A 27,844-nucleotide genomic window follows, 5' to 3' on the forward strand; every position below is an offset into this window, starting at 1 on the left:
GTGGTGTTGGTGGACCCCCATACGCATCCTGTGGGTGGTGGTGGACCCCATACCCATCCTGTGGGTGGTGGTGGACCCCATACCCATCCTGTGGGTGGTGGTGGTGGACCCCATACTCATCCTGTAGGTGGTGGTGGACCCCATACCCATCCTGTAGGTGGTGGTGGACCCCATACCCATCCTGTGGGTGGTGGTGGTGGACCCCATACCTATCCTATAGGAAGTAGTGAACCCCATTCCAATCCTATAGGAAGTAGTAGACCCCATACCAATCCTATAGGAAGTAGTGGACCCCATACCAATCCTGTGTGTGGTAGTGGACCCCATACCCCATACTGTGGGTGGAACAGGACCCAATACCCATACTGTGGGCAGTAGTGAAGGCAGGTTATACAGGCCTACAAGTGACTCAAAAATTGAACTCCCCAACAAATTAAAAGCAAGTTACAGTCCTCATTAACTTGTTACACAGAATTACAGAAGTACAGTCTCTCAGCTAAGGAACTTACCTATAAGATATAATAACTGGACTATTCAAATTAACCCAATATTGGGGTTTATATAAGCCAATACCATGGCTTATACCCCCAACCCCCGACCCCCCCTGGCCTTGCAACCCCCCCCCCCCCTCGTAATAAAAGTTGTCAAGGATAGGGGTGTGGTCGGAGCCCCACACACACCTCCACACACCTCCACACACCCCCACACACCCCCACACACCTCCACACACCTCCACACACCCCCACACACCTCCACACACCTCCACACACCCCCACACACCCCCACACACCCCCACACACCTCCACACACCACCACACACCACCACACACCACCACACACCCCCACACACCCCCACACACCCCCACAAACCTCCACACACCTCCACACACCCCCACACACCTCCACACACCCCCACACACCTCCACACACCCCCACACACCCCCACACACCACCACACACCACCACACACCTCCACACACCCCCACACACCTCCACACACTTCCACACACCTCCACACACCACCACACACCACCACACACCACCACACACCCCCCACACACCCCCACACACCCCCACACACCTCCACACACCTCCACACACCTCCACACACCCCCACACACCTCCACACACTTCCACACACCTCCACACACCCCCACACACCTCCACACACCTCCACACACCCCCACACACTTCCACACACCCCCACACACCCCCACACACCTCCACACACCTCCACACACCCCCACACACCTCCACACACTTCCACACACCTCCACACACCTCCACACACCCCCACACACCCCCACACACCCCCACACACCACCACACACCTCCACACACCACCACACACCTCCACACACCCCCACACACCTCCACACACCCCCACACACCACCACACACCTCCACACACCACCACACACCTATACACACCACCACACACCTCCACACACCACCACACACCCCCACACACCCCCACACACCTCCACACACCTCCACACACCCCCACACACTTCCACACACCACCACACACCCCCACACACCACCACACACCTCCACACACCACCACACACCACCACACAGCCCCACACACTTCCACACACCTCCACACACCCCCACACACCCCCACACACCCCCACACACCCCCACACACCCCCACACACCACCACACACCTCCACACACCACCACACACCTCCACACACCACCACACACCCCCACACACCCCCACACACCTCCACACACCCCCACACACCACCACACACCCGCACACACCTCCACACACCCCCACACACCTTCACACACCCCCACACACCTCCACACACCCCCCACACACCTCCACACACCCCCACACACCCCCACACACCTCCACACACCTCCACACACCCCCACACACCTCCACACACCCCCACACACCTCCACACACCCCACACACCTCCACACACCCCCACACACCCCCACACACCCCCACACACCCCCACACACCTCCACACACCCCCACACACCTCCACACACCACCACACACCTCCACACACCACCACACACCTCCACACACCCCCACACACCTCCACACACCCCCACACACCACCACACACCTCCACACACCACCACACACCTATACACACCACCACACACCTCCACACACCACACACACCCCCACACACCCCCACACACCTCCACACACCTCCACACACCCCCACACACTTCCACACACCACCCACACACCCCCACACACCACCACACACCTCCACACACCACCACACACCACCACACAGCCCCACACACCTCCACACACCTCCACACACCCCCACACACCCCCACACACCCCCACACACCCCCACACACCCCCACACACCACCACACACCCCCACACACCCCCACACACCTCCACACACCCCCACACACCACCACACACCCGCACACACCTCCACACACCCCCACACACCTCCACACACCCCCACACACCTCCACACACCCCCACACACTTCCACACACCACCACACACCCCCACACACCACCACACACCCCCACACACCCCCACACACCCCCACACACCTCCACACACCTCCACACACCCCCACACACCTCCACACACCCCCACACACCTCCACACACCCCCACACACCTCCACACACCCCCACACACCCCCACACACCCCCACACACCCCCACACACCTCCACACACCCCCACACACCTCCACACACCACCACACACCTCCACACACCCCCACACACCTCCACACACTTCCACACACCTCCACACACCCCCACACACCTCCACACACTTCCACACACCTCCACACACCACCACACACCTCCACACACCCCCCCACACACCTCCACACACCCCCACACACCTCCACACACTTCCACACACCTCCACACACCACCACACACCTCCACACACCCCCACACACCTCCACACACTTCCACACACCTCCACACACCTCCACACACCCCCACACACCCCCACACACCTCCACACACCACCACACACCACCACACACTTCCACACACCTCCACACACCCCCAGACACCTCCACACACCACCACACACCCCCACACACCTCCACACACTTCCACACACCCCACACACCACCACACACCCCCACACACCTCCACACACCACCACACACCTCCACACACCCCCACACACCTCCACACACCACCACACACCTCCACACACCTCCACACACCTCCACACACCCCCACACACCACCACACACCTCCACACACCCCCACACACCACCACACACCTCCACACACCCCCACACACCTCCACACACCCCCACACACCTCCACACACTTCCACACACCACCACACACCTCCACACACCTCCACACACCACCACACACCTCCACACACTTCCACACACCTCCACACACCTCCACACACTTCCACACACCTCCACACACCTCCACACACCACCACACACCTCCACACACCTCCACACACCCCCACACACCACCACACACCTCCACACACCCCCTCACACCCCCACACACCACCACACACCTCCACACACCTCCACACACTTCCACACACTTCCACACACCCCCACACACCACCACACACCTCCACACACCACCACACACCCCCACACACCTCCACACACCACCACACACCTCCACACACCTCCACACACCTCCACACACCTCCACACACTTCTACACACTTCCACACACCCCCACACACCTCCACACACCACCACACACCCCCACACACCTCCACACACCACCACACACCTCCACACACCTCCACACACCACCACACACCACCACACACCCCCACACACCTCCACACACCCCCAGACACCTCCACACACCACCACACACCCCCACACACCTCCACACACTTCCACACACCACCACACACCCCCACACACCTCCACACACCTCCACACACCCCCACACACCTCCACACACCACCACACACCCCCACACACCTCCACACACTTCCACATACCTCCACACACCCCCACACACCACCACACACCCCCCACACACCCCCACACACCACCACACACCTCCACACACCCCCACACACCCCCACACACCCCCACACACCTCCACACACCTCCACACACCCCCAGACACCTCCACACACTTCCACACACCTCCACACACCCCCACACACCTCCACACACCCCCACACACCTCCACACACTTCCACACACCCCCACACACCTCCACACACAGCCAACACACCACCACACACCCCCACACACCACCACACACCTCCACACACCACCACACAGCCCCACACACTTCCACACACCTCCACACACCCCCACACACCTCCACACACCACCACACACCCCCACACACCTCCACACACCACCACACACCACCAGACACCCCCACACACCTCCACACACCACCACACACCCCCACACACCCCCACACACCACCACACACCACCACACACCTCCACACACCCCCACACACCACCACACACCCCCACACACCCCCACACACCACCACACACCACCACACACCTCCACACACCCCCACACACCACCACACACCCCCACACACCCCCACACACCCCCACACACCTCCACACACACCCACACACCTCCACACACCTCCACACACCACCACACACCACCACACACCCCCACACACCCCCCACACACCCCCACACACCACCACACACCCCCACACACCCCCACACACCCCCACACACCTCCACACACACCCACACACCTCCACACACACCCACACACCACCAGACACCCCCACACACCTCCACACACCACCACACACCCCCACACACCCCCACACACCACCACACACCACCACACACCACCACACACCCCCACACACCACCACACACCCCCACACACCCCCACACACCACCACACACCACCACACACCTCCACACACCCCCACACACCACCACACACCCCCACACACCCCCACACACCCCCACACACCTCCACACACACCCACACACCTCCACACACCTCCACACACCACCACACACCACCACACACCCCCACACACCCCCCACACACCCCCACACACCACCACACACCCCCACACACCCCCACACACCCCCACACACCTCCACACACACCCACACACCTCCACAGCCGAGGCGGGATATCACAGCCAATCACCGCAAAACTGCTCCTTCTATTTACCATAACGCTGATGAGAGCCAGTGTAGGTTAACCACTCCAGCCTGAACGAATCTCATTAATACACAAACTGAAAATAGACACGTTTTCATACGCTTCGGCACAAGATATATATACTTGTTCTTCGTATACTTGCCCGTCGACATATACAAACATACACACTACTAGGTTCTGCTTCTATCGTTTGCCACTGATAAACATACACACTCACCCACCTGGCCACCTGCCCACCTGCCCACCTGCATACAGTATCATCCAGGTGTACCAGTAAACCTACACCCGTCCTACACCCATCATGCCGTCGGATACCGTACATAAAACCGTCTACAAAGATAAACTGACACCTGTCAATTCCATTGTAGCAGCCTGTCAACACAAGGAACGCCAATTGACTGAAGGTTGTATGGCGGGGCCCGGGAGCGGGAGCTCCACTTCTGGAAGCACACTTAGGTGAGTACTAGCACTCGTACTCATCACCCACCTGTTACCCACACACACACACACACACACACACAAACACACACACACACACACACACACACACACACACACACACACACACACAGCATGGAGTATGCAGCCCCAGCATGGAGTCCATATCTAGTCAAGGATAAGACTAAACTGGAAAAGGTTCAAAGGTTTGCCACCAGACTAGTACCCGAGCTGAGAGGTATGAGCTACGAGGAGAGACTACGGGAATTAAACCTCACTTCGCTGGAAGACAGAAGAGTTAGGGGGGACATGATCACCACATTCAAGATTCTGAAGGGGATTGATAGGGTAGATAAAGACAGTCTATTTAACACAAGGGGAACACGCACAAGGGGACACAGGTGGAAACTGAGTGCCCAAATGAGCCACAGAGATATTAGAAAGAACTTTTTTAGTGTCAGAGTGGTTGACAAATGGAATGCATTAGGGGGTGATGTGGTGGAGGCTGACTCCATACACAGTTTCAAGTGTAGATATGACAGAGCCCGATAGGCTCAGGAATCTGTACACCTGTTGATTGACGGTTGAGAGGCGGGACCAAAGAGCCAGAGCTCAACCCCCGCAAACACAACTAGGTGAGTAACTAGGTGAGTACACACACACACACACACACACACACACACACACACACACACACACACACACACACACACACACACACACACACACACACTTTAGGAGATGAAGTACTTAATGAAACAGACAGAGAGAAAGATCTAGGAGTTGATATCACACCAAACCTGTCTCCTGAAGCCCACATAAAGAGAATAACGTCTGCGGCATATGCGAGGCTGGCTAACATCAGAACAGCGTTCAGGAACCTGTGTTAGGAATCATTCAGAACCTTGTACACCACATATGTAAGACCAATCCTGGAGTATGCGGCCCCAGCATGGAGCCCGTACCTTGTCAAGCACAAGACGAAGCTGGAAAAAGTCCAAAGGTATGCCACTAGACTAGTCCCAGAACTAAGAGGCATGAGTTACGAGGAAAGGCTGCGGGAAATGCACCTTACGACACTGGAAGACAGAAGAGTAAGGGGGGACATGATCACAACCTACAAAATCCTCAGAGGAATCGACCGGGTAAACAAGGATAAACTATTCAACACTGGTGGGACGCGAACAAGGGGACACAGGTGGAAACTGAGTACTCACATGAGCCACAGAGACGTTAGAAGGAACTTTTTCAGTGTCAGAGTAGTTAACGGATGGAATGCATTAGGCAGTGATGTGGTGGAGGCTGACTCCATACACAGTTTTAAATGTAGATATGACAGAGCCCAGTAGGCTCAGACATCTGTACATCAGTTGATTGACAGTTGAAAGGCGGGACCAAAGAGCCAAAGCTCAACCCCCGCAAGCACAAATAGATGAGTACAAATAGGTGAGTACACACACACACACACACACGCTGTGTGTACCTTCCTCTCCCCAGGGGGGGGGGTGCACTCCCCTACGCCCATGACTCTCCCATAGGTCTCTAGGCTCCCCCCCCCCGGATAGTACCCACTAAATAACCCTAACGTCAGTCAACCTGCCCAACCGCTGTCGTCTACTGAGACAGGATGAAGGAGACCAGATGATGATCAACTTTCCATTCTTTATTTTTTTTTTACCTTTGTCCAGATAATAAGAGTTGATAAGAAACTTTTTTTGTTACAAGGCGTAAATATATATATATAGGATGTATGGTCAGGTCCGTAAGGGCCGGGGGCCAGGGGTTAGAGCCCGACCCAAAAAGGCTGAGTCATATAAGTGTTGGAAGCCCCTAGAATGCAAATCAGAACATGCAACTGAACCTCTCAGTGTCTGAATTTTAAAATATCATGAAACGACGATGAAACTCTATATGGACTCGACGGCCACCATCTAATCTTCGACTTAATGGAGTTGCTGTGGGAACCAATCTGCCCCCCTTTATAGGTGGGGGAAGGGAGGCATGGGGGGGGGGGTGGGGGAGGGATTAACCTTGAATCGCCTATGATAATCCCCCACCCCTACCACGTCACCCTGCAAAGTTTAATAAGGCTAGTCCTTAGCATCAGCACACTAACCTTTGTCAGAGACCCCCTCTCACATGCGCCCCTCTGTAGATACGCCTCTACCTAGACTCACCCCTCACTCTACACCTCGTACTCACTCATGCCCAGTTACACAAGAGGAGCCACACCCCCGTTAATGCGGCCCCAACTAGAGCCGACCCCGTTAACGCGGCGCCACTACAGTAAAGGTCAAGGCTAGCAGACGAAGGCGCTGAAGGTGGTGGTGGAGCGTGGCACTAATGGGCACCTCACACTTATCAATGGTCAAGTGCCTGAGTCCTGGGTTCCGCTGATGACCTGTGTCTAGAAATCATCCGAAATCATCTCAAGATAACCTCAAGACAGCTCCCCCTTCCTTCTGCTGGGTTATTAAGGTCACTAATATACTGACCCATCCTCCAAGTGTATTTGTAGTCGTGGACTCTGCTCCAGGATTAAAGTATATTGTGTATACACACACACCGGCAAGTATAAGGTGTGTATATAAAGTATATCTTGTGTGTATATCCCTTGTTAGTGGCACTGTGTACTCACAACCTATTGGGCTGGTGAGTCTGCATTTCCAATATATATATATATATATATATATATATATATATATATACTCTGCCAAAGCACAGGGGGATGGCACTCGAGGCACAGTGAAGTTAACGACATCATCAAGAGGAGCCTCACCACAGCTGGATACCCAGCTGAAAGAGAGCCCCGTTACCTAACGCCCCGTAACTCTGATGCTCTTATTGGTCGCCCGGATGGTATCACAGTGAACCCCTGGAAGAATGGCAAGCAGTTGGTATGGGACTACACGTGCGTATCAACCCTGGCTAACACCTACATTAACCTCAGTGTTGCACAACCAGGTGGCGCTGCCACCCACAGGGAAGCAGCCAAATCCCGTAAGTATAGAGAACTGGATCACCACTACAATTTTGTCCCCATTGCTTCTGAGACACTCGGCGCCTGGGGTAAAAGTGCTACCAGTTTTTTGAAGGAACTGGGTTCTAGGCTCATTGAAACAACAAGGGACCCAAGAGCTGCCAGCTTCCTTTTCCAGCGCCTCAGCGTGGCGATACAGAGGGGAAATGCGCACTGCATCCAGGGTTCCTGCCCGCCATCTGAGGAGCTGGAGGAACTCGACAACTTATGATAACCATCTTTGTAACCCATATGTAACTCCTTTTTTGTAACAAAGTTCAAATAAAACAAACATATATGTGTACATACAAAAGAATGGGGGTGGTAGGAGAAGATAATATTAGTGTTCAGTGAGAGACCACAAGGTCTCCTCTGAATACTCTTTATTTTCTTCTCCGAGGCTATGGGTCCCCACATTGGCACCAGAGGTGGTACCCTCACAAACCTAATATATATATATATATATATATATATATATATATATATATATATATATATATATATATATATATATATATATATATATATATATATATATATATATAGTGGGTATCACCTAATTTGATGCCCAGCCAGGGCGAGAGGCGCTGGGCACGTCTCCTTACACCTGGAGGTTATCTCGAGATGATTTCGGGGCTTAGTGTCCCCGCGGCCCGGTCTTTGACCAGCCCTCCTTTTTCTTACAACCCCCTCCCCCCCCCCCCCCAGGAAACAGCTCGTAGCAGCTGTCTAGCTCACAGCTCCCTATTTACTGCTAGATGAACAGGCGCATCAGAATGAAATAAACTCTGCCCCATTTGTTTCCGCCTCCGCCGGGGATCGAAGCCAGAACCTTAGGACTACGAATCCCAAGCCATGCCCACTCAGCCGTCAGGCCTGGAACACCTGTTCTACTGTCGGCAATTATGTGATTAAATAATGATCAAGTCCTGGACCTTTATCAAGATAAGGGCGACCCCTCCCCCTTGGTCCCCATTAAGACCCCCCTTTAAGGCGCTAAGACCCCCCCCCTAAAGGCGCTAAGACCCCCCCCTAAAGGCGCTAAACCCCCCCACCAACTTAAGGCGCTAATATATTGGTATCTTTTTAAGTGAGAGGTATTCACCCAGGCGTAACTTGCAGCCTGATTGTAAACCCCTTGAGCGGGTGGTGTTCCAGGGGCAACTTAACATAGTAAGGCTTAGCGGTAGCTGTGGCCAGAGGTGCCGGCCTGAGACACAGTCACTCCCCTTCTGTACACACACACAAACATATTAAATAAAAAGAAGTTCGTGTTGATGTTGCTTGATGGGTGAAGACGGTCCTGGTGAGGGTGTCCTCGTGGTGCTGGGTGGTGTCCTCGTGGTGCTGGGTGGTGTCCTCGTGGTGCTGGGTGGTGTCCTCGTGGTGCTGGGTGGTGTCCTCGTGGTGCTGGGTGGTGTCCTCGTGGTGCTGGGTGGTGTCCTCGTGGTGCTGGGTGGTGTCCTCGTGGTGCTGGGTGGTGTCCTCGTGGTGCTGGGTGGTGTCCTCGTGGTGCTGGGTGGTGTCCTCGTGGTGCTGGGTGGTGTCCTCGTGGTGCTGGGTGGTGTCCTCGTGGTGCTGGGTGGTGTCCTCGTGGTGCTGGGTGGTGTCCTCGTGGTGCTGGGTGGTGTCCTCGTGGTGCTGGGTGGTCTCCTCGTGGTGCTGGGTGGTGTCCTCGGGGTGCTGGGTGGTGTCCTCGGGGTGCTGGGTGGTGTCCTCGGTGTGCTGGTGGTGTCCTCGGGGTGCTGGGTGGTGTCCTCGGGGTGCTGGGTGGTGTCCTCGGGGTGCTGGGTGGTGTCCTCGTGGTGCTGGGTGGTGTCCTCGGTGTGCTGGGTGGTGTCCTCGGGGTGCTGGGTGGTGTCCTCGGGGTGCTGGTGGTGTCCTCGGGGTGCTGGTGGTGTCCTCGGTGTGCTGGTGGTGTCCTCGGTGTGCTGGGTGGTGTCCTCGGGGTGCTGGGTGGTGTCCTCGGGGTGCTGGTGGTGTCCTCGGGGTGCTGGGTGGTGTCCTCGGTGTGCTGGGTGGTGTCCTCGGTGTGCTGGTGGTGTCCTCGTGGTGCTGGTGGTGTCCTCGGGGTGCTGGGTGGTGTCCTCGGGGTGCTGGTGGTGTCCTCGGGGTGCTGGGTGGTGTCCTCGGGGTGCTGGGTGGTGTCCTCGGGGTGCTGGTGGTGTCCTCGGGGTGCTGGGTGGTGTCCTCGGGGTGCTGGGTGGTGTCCTCGGTGTGCTGGTGGTGTCCTCGGGGTGCTGGTGGTGTCCTCGGTGTGCTGGGTGGTGTCCTCGGGGTGCTGGGTGGTGTCCTCGGGGTGCTGGGTGGTGTCCTCGGGGTGCTGGGTGGTGTCCTCGGGGTGCTGGGTGGTGTCCTCGGGGTGCTGGTGGTGTCCTCGGGGTGCTGGGTGGTGTCCTCGGTGTGCTGGGTGGTGTCCTCGGGGTGCTGGTGGTGTCCTCGGGGTGCTGGGTGGTGTCCTCGGTGTGCTGGGTGGTGTCCTCGGGGTGCTGGTGGTGTCCTCGGGGTGCTGGTGGTGTCCTCGGTGTGCTGGGTGGTGTCCTCGTGGTGCTGGGTGGTGTCCTCTTGGTGCTGGGTGGTGTCCTCGTGGTGCTGGGTGGTGTCCTCGGGGTGCTGGTGGTGTCCTCGTGGTGCTGGGTGGTGTCCTCGGGGTGCTGGTGGTGTCCTCGGTGTGCTGGGTGGTGATGGTGTCCACTACTAACCTCCAGGAACCTCACATAAGCTGTAGAGTAACTACATTAACCTTGTAATGGAGGATAACAACATTATAAGCTTAAACTACTTGCTTGTCAAGTGTCTCAAGAGCAAAACTTCATCCCCCAATCCTCTCCTCTTCTCATCTCTCCCCTCCCTCCCTATCCTCCGTCCCCTCTACCATCCCCTATAGCCAGTCTCTGCCAACTCCAGTCTATTATGGAGGTATTAGTAACTCCCCTCTTACTGCCCCCTACCAAGGTGGTGGTGTGGGGGGTGGGGGGCTTGTTGGAGGGACTGGTGTGGTGGGGGTGTTGGGGTAGGGGGTGGTGGTGTGGTGGTGGTGAAGGGACTTACCATCCAGTGACTATACAGGGAGATGAGGTCTATCCTCCAGGTCAAGTGATGGTGGCGGATCTATCCCTTCACCTCACTGTGGGAATAGCCATTATCCCCCGCATTCCCCTTGTAGGCAATCCTAATTGTCCAATAAGCGCCTAATAGGCACGTTGCTAATCCTATTAGGCGATGCTGTTGATCGGTTTCATCAGAAAACACTGTGTAGCCGTCTTTGGTTGCTCCTGGTTGTGTGTTAGACGTCTTGAAGGTAGCTGAAGGCTGCCTTAGACTTACGAAACGATGTATTACAGCTGTAGAGAAGGAGTCAGCAGCTGTCATTAAGTATCTTCAAGACGGCTTCCCTGAGCCGTCTGAGACACAGACCAAAGCAAAGGGGGAGAAATAGCAGCCAAGTTCTAGTTCAAGTTCAAGTATGTTTATTGAGACAAGAAAGAAATACATCTCAAAGGGATAGAGTAGCTTAGGCTGTTTCTACCCACCAGAAAAATACCAGCCATGGAGGCAAGAACAGTCAGAAAATAGAACTTACAAAACAGGGAAAAAATATTATAAAATTGTGTAATATGATTACTTCAACACTCTGATTCTTTTGTGGCAGTTAGCTCTCTGTCTGTCTCTCTGTCTGTCTGTCTCTCTGTGTCTCTCTCTCTCTCTCTCTCTCTCTCTCTCTCTCTCTCTCTCTCTCTCTCTCTCTCTCTCTCTCTCTCTCTCTCTCTCTCTCTCTCTCTCACCCTCTTTCTCTGTCTGTCTCTCTCTCTCTATCTCTTTCTCTATCTCTTTCTCTCTCTCTCTCTCTCTCTCACTCTCTCTCTCTCTCTCTCTCTCTCTCTCTCTCTCTCTCTCTCTCTCTCTCTCTCTCTCTCTCTGTCTCTCTCTCTCTGACAGCCACAAGTAATCTTGGATAAGTTAAGTGAAAACTAATCGCCTATCCCGAGAACGTCTCATCAAATAACTACAAATTATCTGGAGAAGTTAATCTTCAGTTAGAATTCCTTTCGGAAAAAAAATATTAAAAGTTTGTCAATTAAAAAAAAATAATAATATTTGTGCTAAAACCATTAATAAATTAAAATATAAAGCACCTAATAAGTGTATAATACAAGTCCAAATTATGAAATTTTTTCATATAAATTATTGAAAACGAGAAAGTAAGTAATGACTCCTAAACAAATAAAAAAAATTCAAATCCGTCACAAAAAGATCTATTTTTGGCTTGCTTTGCACGCAAAAATCCTTGAACATTCCTGGATGTTTGTTAAGTTCGAAAAAAAGTTTGGTAAACAATTTTTTTTTATGAAATGCAAATTTACTATATGAAAATACATGATACATGATACATGATTAAATACATGAAAACATTGACGCTTAACAACCATTCCCACACACCTGCTTAAACTATCCATTAACCCTGACAGTAACTCACCATAACGTGGTGATAATTACACACACCCGACCCACACACACCCGACCCACACACACCCGATCCACACACACCCGACCCTCACACACCCGACCCACACACACCCGACCCACACACACCCGATCCACACACACCCGACCCTCACACACCCGACCCACACACACCCGACCCACACACACCCGATCCACACACACCCGACCCTCACACACCCGACCCACACACACCCGACCCACACACACCCGATCCACACACACCCGACCCTCACACACCCGACCCACACACACCCGACCCACACACACCCGATCCACACACACCCGACCCTCACACACCCGACCCACACACACCCGACCCACACACACCCGATCCACACACACCCGACCCTCACACACCCGACCCACACACACCCGACCCACACACACACCCGACTCACACACACACTCGACCCACACACACACCCGACTCACACACACCCGACCCACACACACCCGACCCTCACACACCCGACCCACACACACCTGACCCACACACACCTGAAAATAGAGGACGAGAGACGACGACGTTTCAGTCTATCCTCGTCTATTATGTCGTCCAAGACGGACTAAAAACCCCATTTACCTTCTCTTCATATATATATATATATGCAAACAAGCCTGAATGGTCCCCAGGACTATATACAACTGAAAACTCACACCCCAGAAGTGACTCGAACCCATACTCCCACAACTGGTATGTACAGGGACGCCTTAATCCGCTTGACCATCACGACCGGACATAAGGAAGTGATAGCCGAGGCTATATGAACCACTTCCCCGCCGGCACTCGGATGGTAATCTTGGGCATAGCATTTTATCAAATCACCTCATTCTTTGGGGCACACGTGAGGAACACAAATGCAAACAAGCCTGAATGGTCCCCAGGACTATATACAACTGAAAACTCACACCCCAGAAGTGACTCGAACCCATACTCCCACAACTGGTATGTACAGGGACGCCTTAATCCGCTTGACCATCACGACCGGACATAAGGAAGTGATAGCCGAGGCTATATGAACCACTTCCCCGCCGGCACTCGGATGGTAATCTTGGGCATAGCATTTTATCAAATCACCTCATTCTTTGGGGCACACGTGAGGAACACAAATGCAAACAAGCCTGAATGGTCCCCAGGACTATATACAACTGAAAACTCACACCCCAGAAGTGACTCGAACCCATACTCCCACAACTGGTATGTACAGGGACGCCTTAATCCGCTTGACCATCACGACCGGACATAAGGAAGTGATAGCCGAGGCTATATGAACCACTTCCCCGCCGGCACTCGGATGGTAATCTTGGGCATAGCATTTTATCAAATCACCTCATTCTTTGGGGCACACGTGAGGAACACAAATGCAAACAAGCCTGAATGGTCCCCAGGACTATATACAACTGAAAACTCACACCCCAGAAGTGACTCGAACCCATACTCCCACAACTGGTATGTACAGGGACGCCTTAATCCGCTTGACCATCACGACCGGACATAAGGAAGTGATAGCCGAGGCTATATGAACCACTTCCCCGCCGGCACTCGGATGGTAATCTTGGGCATAGCATTTTATCAAATCACCTCATTCTTTGGGGCACACGTGAGGAACACAAATGCAAACAAGCCTGAATGGTCCCCAGGACTATATACAACTGAAAACTCACACCCCAGAAGTGACTCGAACCCATACTCCCACAACTGGTATGTACAGGGACGCCTTAATCCGCTTGACCATCACGACCGGACATAAGGAAGTGATAGCCGAGGCTATATGAACCACTTCCCCGCCGGCACTCGGATGGTAATCTTGGGCATAGCATTTTATCAAATCACCTCATTCTTTGGGGCACACGTGAGGAACACAAATGCAAACAAGCCTGAATGGTCCCCAGGACTATATACAACTGAAAACTCACACCCCAGAAGTGACTCGAACCCATACTCCCACAACTGGTATGTACAGGGACGCCTTAATCCGCTTGACCATCACGACCGGACATAAGGAAGTGATAGCCGAGGCTATATGAACCACTTCCCCGCCGGCACTCGGATGGTAATCTTGGGCATAGCATTTTATCAAATCACCTCATTCTTTGGGGCACACGTGAGGAACACAAATGCAAACAAGCCTGAATGGTCCCCAGGACTATATACAACTGAAAACTCACACCCCAGAAGTGACTCGAACCCATACTCCCACAACTGGTATGTACAGGGACGCCTTAATCCGCTTGACCATCACGACCGGACATAAGGAAGTGATAGCCGAGGCTATATGAACCACTTCCCCGCCGGCACTCGGATGGTAATCTTGGGCATAGCATTTTATCAAATCACCTCATTCTTTGGGGCACACGTGAGGAACACAAATGCAAACAAGCCTGAATGGTCCCCAGGACTATATACAACTGAAAACTCACACCCCAGAAGTGACTCGAACCCATACTCCCACAACTGGTATGTACAGGGACGCCTTAATCCGCTTGACGCTTCCTTATGTCCGGTCGTGATGGTCAAGCGGATTAAGGCGTCCCTGTACATACCAGTTGTGGGAGTATGGGTTCGAGTCACTTCTGGGGTGTGAGTTTTCAGTTGTATATAGTCCTGGGGACCATTCAGGCTTGTTTGCATTTGTGTTCCTCACGTGTGCCCCAAAGAATGAGGTGATTTGATAAAATGCTATGCCCAAGATTACCATCCGAGTGCCGGCGGGGAAGTGGTTCATATAGCCTCGGCTATCACTTCCTTATGTCCGGTCGTGATGGTCAAGCGGATTAAGGCGTCCCTGTACATACCAGTTGTGGGAGTATGGGTTCGAGTCACTTCTGGGGTGTGAGTTTTCAGTTGTATATAGTCCTGGGGACCATTCAGGCTTGTTTGCATTTGTGTTCCTCACGTGTGCCCCAAAGAATGAGGTGATTTGATAAAATGCTATGCCCAAGATTACCATCCGAGTGCCGGCGGGGAAGTGGTTCATATAGCCTCGGCTATCACTTCCTTATGTCCGGTCGTGATGGTCAAGCGGATTAAGGCGTCCCTGTACATACCAGTTGTGGGAGTATGGGTTCGAGTCACTTCTGGGGTGTGAGTTTTCAGTTGTATATAGTCCTGGGGACCATTCAGGCTTGTTTGCATTTGTGTTCCTCACGTGTGCCCCAAAGAATGAGGTGATTTTATAAAATGCTATGCCCAAGATTACCATCCGAGTGCCGGCGGGGAAGTGGTTCATATAGCCTCGGCTATCACTTCCTTATGTCCGGTCGTGATGGTCAAGCGGATTAAGGCGTCCCTGTACATACCAGTTGTGGGAGTATGGGTTCGAGTCACTTCTGGGGTGTGAGTTTTCAGTTGTATATAGTCCTGGGGACCATTCAGGCTTGTTTGCATTTGTGTTCCTCACGTGTGCCCCAAAGAATGAGGTGATTTGATAAAATGCTATGCCCAAGATTACCATCCGAGTGCCGGCGGGGAAGTGGTTCATATAGCCTCGGCTATCACTTCCTTATGTCCGGTCGTGATGGTCAAGCGGATTAAGGCGTCCCTGTACATACCAGTTGTGGGAGTATGGGTTCGAGTCACTTCTGGGGTGTGAGTTTTCAGTTGTATATAGTCCTGGGGACCATTCAGGCTTGTTTGCATTTGTGTTCCTCACGTGTGCCCCAAAGAATGAGGTGATTTGATAAAATGCTATGCCCAAGATTACCATCCGAGTGCCGGCGGGGAAGTGGTTCATATAGCCTCGGCTATCACTTCCTTATGTCCGGTCGTGATGGTCAAGCGGATTAAGGCGTCCCTGTACATACCAGTTGTGGGAGTATGGGTTCGAGTCACTTCTGGGGTGTGAGTTTTCAGTTGTATATAGTCCTGGGGACCATTCAGGCTTGTTTGCATTTGTGTTCCTCACGTGTGCCCCAAAGAATGAGGTGATTTGATAAAATGCTATGCCCAAGATTACCATCCGAGTGCCGGCGGGGAAGTGGTTCATATAGCCTCGGCTATCACTTCCTTATGTCCGGTCGTGATGGTCAAGCGGATTAAGGCGTCCCTGTACATACCAGTTGTGGGAGTATGGGTTCGAGTCACTTCTGGGGTGTGAGTTTTCAGTTATATATATATATATATATATATATATATATATATATATATATATATATATATATATATATATATATATATATGTATATATATATATATATATAACATTAATAATTTTATAACTAGCGTCAAAAGATTGTTATTTGCTTAGCTAAACGAACTAGAGGGTTCAGTTCCTGAACCGATTATGTGCCTCTGTAATCCTTAATACGTCACCGCCCACGGGATGGGTATGGGGTGCATAATAAAGAATAAAATTGATTTCAGAAACCAATAAAGTGATTAAATCATCACTTGGATCAGATCATCTGTTGCCTCCATTAACAGAAGACAAAGCAATCTGCAACGGTAAGGCATTTGTTTTTTTATTTATATATGCACAAGATTTCTTACATTGTTGTAGAGCGCGCGTAGCGTTCCGGGCAGGTCGTTGGTCCTAATTGTTCACCGGAATACGACCCGCCAAATTGTTTAACAACCAGGTACTCATTCACTGCTGGGTGGATAACAGAGGCTACAGTTAAAAATTGGCGCCCAGTCAATCCTCCCTGGCCAGGATACGAACCCGGGCCATAGCGCTCACGAAGCGTCGGCCGAGTGCTTTACCACTGCGCCACGGGGACTGCACAAGACAACCGAAGACTGAAGAGGAGGAGGAGGGTCCAAGAACTGCAGTTCGATTCTGTATGCACATATAGGCAAAGACCGGGCCGCGGGGACGCTAAGCCCCGAAATCATCTCAAGATCACTGTCGACGCCAGTTCTTGAACTACTTGTGGTATGCAGGCAGGTATGTGCCTCAGTAAACTTTTTTACCACCACCCACGGGATGGGTATGGGGTCCACTACCACCCACAAGATGGGTATGGGTGTCCACTACCACCCACAAGTTGGGTATGGGTATCCACTACCACCCACAAGATGGGTATGGGTGTCCACTACCACCCCACAAGATGGGTATAGTGTCCACTACCACCCCACAAGATGGGTATGGTGTCCACTACCACCCACAAGTTGGGTATGGGTATCCACTACCACCCACAAGATGGGTATGGGTGTCCACTACCACCCACAAGTTGGGTATGGGTATCCACTACCACCCACAAGATGGGTATGGGTGTCCACTACCACCCCACAAGATGGGTATAGTGTCCACTACCACCCCACAAGATGGGTATGGTGTCCACTACCACCCACAAGTTGGGTATGGGTATCCACTACCACCCACAAGATGGGTATGGGTGTCCACTACCACCCCACAAGATGGGTATGGGTGTCCACTACCACCCCACAAGATGGGTATAGTGTCCACTACCACCCCACAAGATGGGTATGGGGTCCACTACCACCCACAAGATGGGTATGGGGTCCACTACCACCCACAAGATGGGTATGGGTGTCCACTACCACCCCACAAGATGGGTATAGTGTCCACTACCACCCCACAAGATGGGTATGGTGTCCACTACCACCCACAAGTTGGGTATGGGTATCCACTACCACCCACAAGATGGGTATGGGTGTCCACTACCACCCACAAGTTGGGTATGGGTATCCACTACCACCCACAAGATGGGTATGGGTGTCCACTACCACCCCACAAGATGGGTATAGTGTCCACTACCACCCCACAAGATGGGTATGGTGTCCACTACCACCCACAAGTTGGGTATGGGTATCCACTACCACCCACAAGATGGGTATGGGTGTCCACTACCACCCCACAAGATGGGTATAGTGTCCACTACCACCCCACAAGATGGGTATGGGTGTCCACTACCACCCCACAAGATGGGTATGGGGTCCACTACCACCCACAAGATGGGTATGGGGTCCACTACCACCCACAAGATGGGTATGGGTGTCCACTACCACCCCACAAGATGGGTATAGTGTCCACTACCACCCACAAGATGGGTATGGGGTCCACTACCACCCCACAAGATGGGTATGGGGTCCACTACCACCCACAAGATGGGTATGGGGGTCCACTACCACCCCACAAGATGGGTATGGGGTCCACTACCACCCACAAGATGGGTATGGGTGTCCACTACCACCCCACAAGATGGGTATGGGGTCCACTACCACCCCACAAGATGGGTATGGGTGTCCACTACCACCCACAAGATGGGTATGGGGTCCACTACCACCCACAAGATGGGTATGGGGGTCCACTACCACCCCACAAGATGGGTATGGGGGTCCACTACCACCCCACAAGATGGGTATGGGGTCCACTACCACCCCACAAGATGGGTATGGGTGTCCACTACCACCCACAAGATGGGTATGGGGTCCACTACCACCCCACAAGATGGGTATGGGGTCCACTACCACCCACAAGATGGGTATGGGGTCCACTACCACCCCACAAGATGGGTATGGGGTCCACTACCACCCACAAGATGGGTATGGGGTCCACTACCACCCCACAAGATGGGTATGGGGTCCACTACCACCCACAGGATGGGTATGGGGGTCCACTACCACCCCACAGGATGGGTATGGGGTCCACTACCACCCCACAAGATGGGTATGGGGTCCACTACCACCCCACAAGATGGGTATGGGTGTCCACTACCACCCACAAGATGGGTATGGGGTCCACTACCACCCCACAAGATGGGTATGGGGGTCCACTACCACCCCACAAGATGGGTATGGGGTCCACTACCACCCCACAAGATGGGTATGGGGGGTCCACTACCACCCCACAAGATGGGTATGGGGTCCACTACCACCCCACAAGATGGGTATGGGGTCCACTACCACCCACAAGATGGGTATGGGGTCCACTACCACCCCACAAGATGGGCATGGGGTCCACTACCACCCCACAAGATGGGTATGGGGTCCACTACCACCCCACAAGATGGGTATGGGGTCCACTACCACCCACAAGATGGGTATGGGGTCCACTACCACCCCACAAGATGGGTATGGGGTCCACTACCACCCACAAGATGGGCATGGGGTCCACTACCACCCACAAGATGGGTATGGGGTCCACTACCACCCACAAGATGGGTATGGGGTCCACTACCACCCCACAAGATGGGTATGGGGTCCACTACCACCCACAAGATGGGTATGGGGTCCACTACCACCCCACAAGATGGGTATGGGGTCCACTACCACCCCACAAGATGGGTATGGGGTCCACTACCACCCACAAGATGGGTATGGGGTCCACTACCACCCCACAAGATGGGTATGGGGTCCACTACCACCCACAAGATGGGTATGGGGGTCCACTACCACCCCACAAGATGGGTATGGGGTCCACTACCACCCACAAGATGGGTATGGGGTCCACTACCACCCCACAAGATGGGTATGGGGTCCACTACCACCCCACAAGATGGGTATGGGGTCCACTACCACCAACAAGATGGGTATGGGGTCCACTACCACCCACAAGATGGGTATGGGGTCCACTACCACCCACAAGATGGGTATGGGGTCCACTACCACCCCACAAGAACAGTATAATAAATGAACAAAATGAACAATGAGAAAGCACAAGGTCAGGAGGCGGGACATAGCTGGCCCTGACGCCCGTGGAGCCACAGCTAAGTGAGCGCCACATCATGTGGGTTAAGGCGGGCCACATTGGGACCACGCGCGTCCTCTCTGACCCCCAGCTGTTGGCGGGCTGCGTCTGGCCCGCCCCGTGGACGCCACCACCGCTGCCCGCCTTTTCTTTCACCCTAGCCTCGTCTCTGTGTCTCACCTCAGCCTCGTCTCTGTGTCTCACCTCACCCTGGTCTCTGTGTCTCACCTCACCCTGGTCTCTGTGTCTCACTCAAGACTGGTCTCTGTGTCTCATCCCAAACTACTTTGGCCTGCCCCGTGTGTCTGCCGTAGGCTACGCCACACAGGCGAAGCGTCTTCGACACCGACGCAGACACAGACGCAGACACCGACGCAGACACAGACACAATGACCCACCCAAAAACCGAAGAAATTGCTGCTCTGGAGAAAATGCAAAGATCTTTCAATGCCAGAATCCACTAAAAAAAAAAAACATGAAAATTATTGGGAACGTTTAAAATGTCTAAATCTGTATTCTGCAGACCGCAGGTGAGAGAAATCATAATTTACACTTGGAAAATATTAGAGGGACTGGTTCCAAATGTGGACATGATGTAACGCATCAGACCAGGAGGCATGGCAGGCGATGCAACATAGCTCCGTTGAAAAGCAAAGGTGCAATAGGTACGCTGAGAGAGAACTCTATAGCTCTAAACATAATAATATTTAAACAACCTCTCATGATGTTCCAAAGAGAACTTGATAAACACCTCCAAATTATACCTGATCAACTGGGCCATGACTCATACGTCAGACTGCGAGCAGCCGCGTTCCAACAGCCTGGTTGACCAGTCCACCAGGAGTCTTGGCCAGAGACCGGGCCGAAGTGATATGATTCCCGGAACTAACAAACGGATGACAAATGGCCCGGTAAAAAAAAAGTATGTTTGGAGGTTGAATTGCAGTTTACAGGAACCATCCTCACTGTATACAGGCGATGAGTCACAATAACATGGCTGAAGAATGTTGACCAGACCACACACTAGAAGGTGAAGGGACGACGACGTTTCGGTCCGTCCTGGACCGTCAAGTCGTCAAGTCGTCAAGTCGTCCGTCAAGTCGATCAATGATCCAGGACCAAAACGTCGTCGTCCCTTCACCTTCTAGTATGTGGTCTGGTCAAAATCCTCACTGTGAACCAAATAACTGTCTTAAATCTGATAGCAAACTCCCTCGTTGTGTCCAGGTGAGAGCTAAGATGCCAGAAGGTCCAGGGGGCCCGGAAGGTGGCGCTGGGGAGCCTGTTTAAGACGACATATTCGGCCTTGAGACACAGGTTGCCACCCAGCGTACATTTCAAGCAGCGTCTGACAACGGGAGGATATTACTGAAGCAACAAACTCTCTCCCGAGCTCAAAGGAAAGAGACATGTCTTTAAAGGGGTGTGCAACATTGCACACACAACAAGGGTAAGGGGGCGAGCAACATGCAACAAATTGCAGACGATGAGTTATAATAAGGAAGCTGAAGATTTGAGATTCATCCCACACATCAGAAATTGAGGAAATGACGACGTTTTCTTAATTTTCTGGCGCGTGGAGTTGGACCTTAAGTAGACACTACCAGAGATCACATCATTCCTTCGAGCAACCAGAGTGTCACAAGAGATAGTCTGACAAAGGCACCAATTCTCAACAGACACACCGACACAGTAAGATTAGATATAGCCAAATATATATATATATATATATATATATATATATATATATATATATATATATATATATATATATATATATATATATATATATATATATATAGCTTGATGCCCAGCTGAAAGAGAGCCCCGTTACCTAACGCCCGTAACTCTGATGCTCTTATTGGTCGCCCGGATGGTATCACAGTGAACCCCTGGAAGAATGGCAAGCAGTTGGTATGCGACAACACGTGCGTATCAACCCTGGCTAACACCTACATTAACCTCAGTGTTGCACAACCAGGTGGCGCTGCCACCCACAGGGAAGCAGCCAAATCCCGTAAGTATAGAGAACTGGATCACCACTACAATTTTGTCCCCATTGCTTCTGAGACACTCGGCGCCTGGGGTAAAAGTGCTACCAGTTTTTTGAAGGAACTGGGTTCTAGGCTCATTGAAACAACAAGGGACCCTAGAGCTGCCAGCTTCCTTTTCCAGCGCCTCAGCGTGGCGATACAGAGGGGAAATGCGCACTGCATCCAGGGTTCCTGCCCGCCATCTGAGGAGCTGGAGGAACTCGACAACCTATGATAACCATCTTTGTACCCTTTATGTAACTCCTTTTTTGTAACAAAGTTTAAATAAAACAAACATATATATGTGTATATACAAAAGAATGGGGGTGGTAGGAGAAGATAATATTAGTGTTCAGTGAGAGACCACAAGGTCTCCTCTGAATACTCTTTATTTTCTTCTCCGAGGCTATGGGTCCCCACATTGGCACCAGAGGTGGTACCCTCACAACCTTTATGTAAATATATATATATATATATATATATATATATATATATATATATATATATATATATATATATATATATATATATATATATATATATATATAGAGAGAGAGAGAGAGAGAGAGAGAGAGATGATCTTAACACATACCTGACATAATGGGCAGTCATGTAGATTGTAGAGGAAGTAGACTAACTCAGCAGAGGTAGAGTGGCCACACTGTGAGTCTACATCACCACCGTGGCGGAGGGAAGTAAATTATATAAACAGTACAGAGGTAGGAGGAGGTGGTAGTGGTTGGGGAGGGGGGTAAGTCTGATCACCACCGGCCCGACACACAAACATCGCCGCCAGGTTCGTATCCCCCCGGCGCGGCTTGTCCTGGGTGTTTGAGACAGGTGGTAAAGGAGGGTGTATATAATGTATATATATATACACCGTGGAGGGCCGTCGGGGGACCTCACTATAGCCTATAGTCACTCACTCACTGGCTGGCTGACTGAGCCGCTGCCTCACGCACCACACACCAGAGTTCTACTGCCTCGCCACTCACTACCTCTCCTAGCTTCTAAACCCCCTCTCCCCCTGCGCCCCCTCTCTCTCCACCACTGCCTCCACCTACGACCCTTCCCCCCCACCCTCTCTCTCCACCACCACCGCCTCCACCCTCACGCAGCACGCATCAATGAACGCACCTGAACGCTCTAGCGTCAACAAACGCAACTCGGCGCGTTCTCCTTAAATCTTGCCCTTTACTGTAACGTGGGCAGAGCTGCGTAGCGTTCAGTATACACCTGTGTGTGGCTATGGTCCCCTGGTGTGGCTGTGGTCCCCTGGTGTGGCTATGGTCCCCTGGTGTGGCTATGGTCACCCCTGGTGTGATTATGATCCCCTGGTGTGGCTGTGGTCCCCTGGTGTGGCTATGGTCCCCTGGTGTGGCTATGGTCCCCTAGTGTGGCTATGGTCCCCTGGTGTGGCTATGGTCCCCTGGTGTGGCTATGGTCCCCTGGTGTGGCTATGGTCCCCTGGTGTGGTTATGGTCCCATGGTGTGGCTATGGTCCCCTGGTGTGACTATGGTCCCCTGGTGTGGCTGTGGTCCCCTGGTGTGGCTATGATCCCCTGGTGTGGCTATGGTCCCCTGGTGTGACTATGGTCCCCTGGTGTGGCTGTGGTCCCCTGGTGTGGCTATGGTCCCCTGGTGTGGCTACGGTCCCCTGGTGTGGCTATGGTCCCCTAGTGTGGCTATGGTCCCCTGGTGTGGCTATGGTCCCCTGGTGTGACTATGGTCCCCTGGTGTGGCTATGGTCCCCTGGTGTGACTATGGTCCCCTGGTGTGGCTATGGTCACCCCTGGTGTGATTATGATCCCCTGGTGTGGTTATGGTCCCCTGGTGTGGCTATGGTCCCCTGGTGTGACTATGGTCCCCTGGTGTGGCTGTGGTCCCCTGGTGTGGCTATGGTCCCCTGGTGTGGCTATGGTCCCCTAGTGTGGCTATGGTCCCCTGGTGTGGCTATGGTCCCCTGGTGTGACTATGGTCCCCTGGTGTGGCTATGGTCCCCTGGTGTGACTATGGTCCCCTGGTGTGGCTATGGTCCCCTGGTGTGGCTATGGTCACCCCTGGTGTGACTATGGTCCCCTGGTGTGGCTATGGTCCCCTGGTGTGGCTATGGTCCCCTGGTGTGGTTATGGTCCCCTGGTGTGGCTATGGTCCCCTAGTGTGGCTATGGTCCCCTAGTGTGGCTATGGTCCCCTGGTGTGGCTATGGTCCCCTGGTGTGGCTATGGTCCCCTGGTGTGACTATGGTCCCCTGGTGTGGCTATGGTCCCCTGGTGTGGCTATGGTCCCCTGGTGTGGCTATGGTCCTCTAGTGTGGCTATGATCCCCTGGTGTGGCTATGGTCCCCTGGTGTGGCTATGGTCCCCTGGTGTGGCTATGGTCCCCTGGTGTGGTTATGGTCCCCTGGTGTGGCTATGGTCCCCTAGTGTGGCTATGGTCCCCTGGTGTGGCTATGGTCCCCTGGTGTGGCTATGGTCCCCTGGTGTGGCTATGGTCCCCTAGTGTGGCTATGGTCCCCTGGTGTGGCTATGGTCCCCTGGTGTGGCTATGATCCCCTAGTGTGGCTATGATCCCCTGGTGTGGCTATGGTCCCCTGGTGTGGCTATGGTCCCTTGGTGTGGCTATGGTCCCCTAGTGTGGCTATGGTCCCCTAGTGTGGCTATGGTCCCCTAGTGTGGCTATGGTCCCCTGGTGTGGCTATGGTCCCCCTGATGTGGCTATGGTCCCCTGGTGTGGCTATGGTCCCCTGGTGTGGCTATGGTCCCCTGGTGTGGCCTTCGTCCCCTGGTGTGGCTATGGTCCCCTGGTGTGGCTATGGTCCCCTAGTGTGGCTATGGTCCCCTGGTGTGGCTATGGTCCCCTAGTGTGGCTATGGTCCCCTAGTGTGGCTATGGTCCCCTGGTGTGGCTATGGTCCCCTAGTGTGGCTATGGTCCCCTAGTGTGGCTATGGTCCCCTAGTGTGGCTATGGTCCCCTAGTGTGGCTATGGTCCCCTGGTGTGGCTATGGTCCCCCTGATGTGGCTATGATCCCCTGGTGTGGCTATGGTCCCCCTGATGTGGCTATGGTCCCCTGGTGTGGCTATGGTCCCCTGGTGTGGCTATGGTCCCCTAGTGTGGCTATAAAGCCTTAGCGTTGCCACGCCCCCGCCCCCTCCTAGTATGACCAGACCCCGCCCCCTCCTAGTATGACCAGACCCCCGCCCCCTCCTAGTATGACCAGGCCCCGCCCCCTCCTAGTATGACCAGACCCCCGCCCCCTCCTAGTATGACCAGACCCCCGCCCCCTCCTAGTATGACCAGACCCCCGCCCCCTCCTATTATGACCACGACCCGCCCCCTCCTAGTATGACCACGCCCCGCCCCCTCCTAGTATGACCACGCCCCCGCCCCCTCCTATTATGACCACGCCCCGCCCCCTCCTATTATGACCACGACCCCGCCCCCTCCTAGTATGACCACGCCCCGTCCCCTCCTATTATGACCAGACCCCGCCCCCTCCTAGTATGACCACGACCCCGCCCCCTCCTAGTATGACCACGCCCCGCCCCCTCCTAGTATGACCACGCCCCCGCCCCCTCCTAGTATGACCAGACCCTGCCACCCTCCTAGTATGACCAGACCCCGCCACCCTCCTAGTATGACCAGACCCCGCCCCCCCCTAGTATGACCACGTCCCCTCCTAGTATGACCACGCCCCCCTCCTAGTATGACCACGCCCCCCTCCTAGTATGACCACGCCCCCCTCCTAGTATGACCACGACCCCGCCCCCTCCTAGTATGACCAGACCCCCGCCCCCTCCTAGTATGACCACGCCCCGCCCCCTCCTAGTATGACCAGACCCCGCCCCCCCCCCTAGTATGACCACGTCCCCTCCTAGTATGACCACGCCCCCCTCCTAGTATGACCACGCCCCCTAATAGTATGACCACGCCCACTAGACTGCGCGCCTCTCCCCCCCCCCCCCCTCACACACACTCGATACTTTCTCCCCCTCTCGCTGGCAACACTGCCAGGAACAACAACATTCCAATCCCACACTTTTCTCACCGTAAACAACCCTTCACTGCCATTCATACACACACATACATACACACATACATCAACTATCATCACGTAACTAGCGGTGAAATAGTTACGTCGTTAGAACGGGAGAAAAATAGCCATGGAGATGAAGGCGAGAGCGGCGTCTGGCATCGTGGGTCTGTACACGTGACCTTGACAGTGAAAAGGACGGCGCCACGCTGGCGGAGGTACGAGAACTACAAGTTCCTCCAGAATTATCTCCCTAAATTGCTTATTGAATAAGCAATGACTCATTAAGGAAAAAAACAACGGCAATTAGCCAAGAAATAGCTCGACCGAACGGTCGTTAATCAAGTAGCAACTTTTCCCCCTAATGTGTATATATATATGTATATTTGGGGGTGTAATATGGTCATTAGTAATGTTTTATTTAATTAAAGCATTCAGGATACATGATGTTAGCTGGGGGAATTATCTTAAATGTCCGGCCGGCCAGATCAGCTGTGTGGGTGATAACAAAAGCCAGCTGGCCAGTACCACCTGTCTATCCTCATCCTTGCTTATCATATCCTTACAGCTGACTATCCTCACCCCTCACTTAGCACCATGTTTTTAATTGGGGGGGGGATACTAGTTATGTTAATTTAATTTAAGCACTAGAAGACTGAGTATTGTTAAATAGTGGCATACGACATATAATATATGGTGGATATTGTGTATATATATCACTTATACAACCCGTTCGGGACTTAAGTCCATTCCATCCAGCGGTCGACCCCACAGAAGTATTCATAATTTTTTGACATGCTTTTCATTCAAAACGGGAATTTTCTCATATATAAATTAATATTATAATATATTAGCATATTGTGCATATATAGGCATAGGTTAGGTTAGGTGTTTAGGTTCTGTTGGCGATTATTTGTATTTGTAGTGCGTGGGTGAAGCATTTATAGCGTTGTGGTTCGAACACCAGTCGTCAGTGAAGCACTTGTTCCGGAAGTGTTCGAACGGCATCAGTTGTGAGTCGTGTGTA

At 53.0% G+C, this 27,844-nt stretch overlaps 1 protein-coding gene across 6 annotated transcripts in view; it reads right to left on the bottom strand.

Moving 5' to 3' along the window:
- Window positions 1-27,844, bottom strand: part of LOC138349741 (solute carrier organic anion transporter family member 74D-like) — a 507,981-nt gene that overhangs the window by 204,069 nt on the left and 276,068 nt on the right. For 2 of the 6 annotated variants that reach the window (XM_069300088.1, XM_069300090.1), the window contains exon 1: window positions 23,377-23,775. The exons of the other annotated variants lie outside the window; for them this stretch is intronic. The gene's annotated coding sequence lies outside the window, so the exon portion shown is untranslated. Of the gene's footprint in view, window positions 1-23,376; window positions 23,776-27,844 lie in introns of those variants that run through there. 6 annotated transcript variants of the gene reach the window in all.

This window comes from Procambarus clarkii, chromosome 43 (genome assembly GCF_040958095.1).
Source record: "Procambarus clarkii isolate CNS0578487 chromosome 43, FALCON_Pclarkii_2.0, whole genome shotgun sequence".
NCBI lineage: Eukaryota > Metazoa > Arthropoda > Malacostraca > Decapoda > Cambaridae > Procambarus > Procambarus clarkii.